This window comes from Lactuca saligna, chromosome 6, assembly GCF_052625555.1.
Source record: "Lactuca saligna cultivar CGN05327 chromosome 6, ASM5262555v1, whole genome shotgun sequence".
Lineage (NCBI taxonomy): Eukaryota > Viridiplantae > Streptophyta > Magnoliopsida > Asterales > Asteraceae > Lactuca > Lactuca saligna.
In genome coordinates, this window is record NC_136422.1 from 83366748 (window position 1) to 83369418 (window position 2671).

A 2671-nucleotide genomic window follows, 5' to 3' on the forward strand; every position below is an offset into this window, starting at 1 on the left:
TTTGGGTTTGGATCGGGCTGCTGTGGTTCTTATTCTAATGCCTCCAGGAACTCAGAGATTGCTTCTTCTTCAATATCGATGGCCATTACGTGAGATTGGGTCTTTACATCGGGATTCTTCGGGGACAATTGTTCCTGAACTAGAGTGGCTAGTTGACCAAATTGTACTTCATGGTTATGGATGGAGGCTTGCTGATTCTTTATCACTGTTTTTTGTTCCATAATGGCAGAATCAGTGGCATCGTGTCTCTTTTCCGAAGCTTCCATAAACTTCATCAAAATGGTCTCTAGGTCGGGTTTCTTCTCGGCTGGTGGCTGCTCCTTTTGATAAAAGCCTCGGCCTATCTGCCTATACTTCTCTTCTTTTTGCTTCTTATACTCTTCATATGGCAGCCACTCCTTCTTCGGTTTCCTCCAGTCCTCATCATACTTATCCCCACTAGAGTAGCACACTTGAGCTTTCCTATTCCCAAACTCGTCTACATTGCAATCCTAGGTCAAGTGTGGACCACTACATCTCTCACAACCCACTCTTATGGCATGTATTGACTGGTCCATTTATGTTATCCTTCGATCCATATTATTTAACATGGCCATTACAGCTGCTATTTCTTCAGTTTGGGCCCCTCCACTGCCTTTGATTCCATCTTACCTAGGGTTGTGGTATTCACGAGAGTGCTTCGTGAATTCTTCAATCAACTCCTTGACCTCCCTTGGATTTTTCTTTGTTAATGGTCCTTGAGAGTCAAGGAGTTGTCTCGTCATAACGTTGACCCCATCATAGAAGATTGAGATCTCTTGTTGCATATTTAGATCATGCTGAGGGCAATTTCTGAGAAATCCCTTGTACCGCCCCCATGCTTCGTATAATGACTCCCCCGTCTGTTTCTCATAGTTGGCTATTACCTTCTTGAGTTTGCCTATCTTGGATGGCGGGCAAAACTGGTCCAGGAATTGCTCACGCATTTGAGCCCAAGTGGTGATTGTACCCGGTGGAAGTGATTTTAACCACTCCTTAGCAGCTCCTTTGAAAGTGACGGGAAGCATCCTAAGCAAGACTGTGTTTCTGTTGACATTTGGGACATTGAAGTAATCCGCAATGTCGTTGACTTCATCTAGATGCTTAAAAGCATCCTCATGATCTTGCCCAAAAAATGGGATATCCTTCAATACATTCAATATGTGTCCCTTCAACTCGAATGTGATAGTGGTAGATATTGTGGGTTGGACTAAACCGGGACCCACATCTTCTCGGATTCGCTTCTTGTAAGCTCCCATGGACATCTCTTCAATTGCTGCCATCTCATTCCTTGGCTCGTTCTCGGGTTCGCTCGTGTGTTCTTTAAATTCCGGCTCGGTATCGCTTTCGGACTCGGTTTGAATGGGCATATGATCCAAATGCTCAAGATTGCTCTTGTGCCTTGCGGATGAACTTGACTCTCCTGTCTTCTTTCCCGACTTCCTAGAAAAGGCTGACTTCAATTCTCGTAAGGGCGTCTTTTTCTTGTGAAGTGTAGACCCGGGATCTTCAAGTGGTGGCACCAAGTGTGTGTTTGAGCTTCTGGTCATGAACTCCTGCAACTTGCTAAACAAAAAAAAATGTAAAACTGAACTAAAATAAGAAAAGCTAACTACAAACTAAAAATAAAATTTTTTAACGTTCCACATCGTGGCCAGTATATGGCCACATCGTGGACTCTGCGATTAACAGAAAAAAATTTATTTTTCTGAAAAATTAACTTTTTGTGGTTTTTACTCCACAAGAAGGATCGATTAATTTAATTCAAATAAATAAGCTATAAACTAAGCAGTTCCCCGGCAACGGCGCCAAAAACTTGATGTGCACAAAAGTACTCACTAATTTTAATATTTATAACCTAAAAAACTTAACTAACTATGCACTTATAGGCAGTGTACCTAGTCAGATTACAGTATAGATTGGGTAAGTCGGGTGTCGATCATAGGGAACGGTGTTCTAATTTAATATATTTAGTATTAAATTAACCTAATTTATTAACAAGTTTAAAGGGGGTTTTATTTGGTTTTACAAGATCAGATAAACTTAAATCAAATTCAATAAATAAAAACACACTCTTGTTTAGTTTGAATCAACTTCTCCCTTATGACTAGCTAATGATTACGGATTATTAAGCTTGTTTTTAGTTATATTAGTAATTTAGTTCTAACTTACCAATAATTAACTAATTCATGTCAAACCATGTATGTTCACACATAATTAAACACAGAACTAATTATGAATGTAAATATGCTATGTAAGATTTGTAATATAAACGCAATTATAGTCACAATACACGCTCTCTAACACCACTAAGCTCTATTTATTCTAATTACTAACTAAAATTGGTCAATCCTAGCTCTAACAATTCAATGTTCACTGAATCATTAGGTAAACAAGTTCATGCAGTTTAATGGTCACTAAGCTACACAGAACATGCAATCAAGCAATTAGAGAAACAAACAATAGCATGCTAGGTTATACAAGTCAAACACAAGCAATTTTTACCAACTAAAATTAATCCATAAACATTTAACTATTCATAAGTTTAAAGCTTCATTTAGCTAAACAAGAGTAGCTAGATTCAGCTGCTAATCATAGCAACTAAACCTACACAGCTAAAAATAATGAAAGACATGTTCTTATTTAACTAAAA

At 38.5% G+C, this 2671-nt stretch overlaps 1 non-coding gene across 1 annotated transcript; it reads left to right on the forward strand.

Moving 5' to 3' along the window:
- Nucleotides 1-810: 810 nt before the first annotated feature.
- On the forward strand, nt 811-917 carry LOC145003609 (small nucleolar RNA R71). Its single transcript, XR_013662063.1, has one exon. It is a non-coding gene; the product is annotated as a small nucleolar RNA R71 (small nucleolar RNA).
- Nucleotides 918-2671: the final 1754 nt, after the last annotated feature.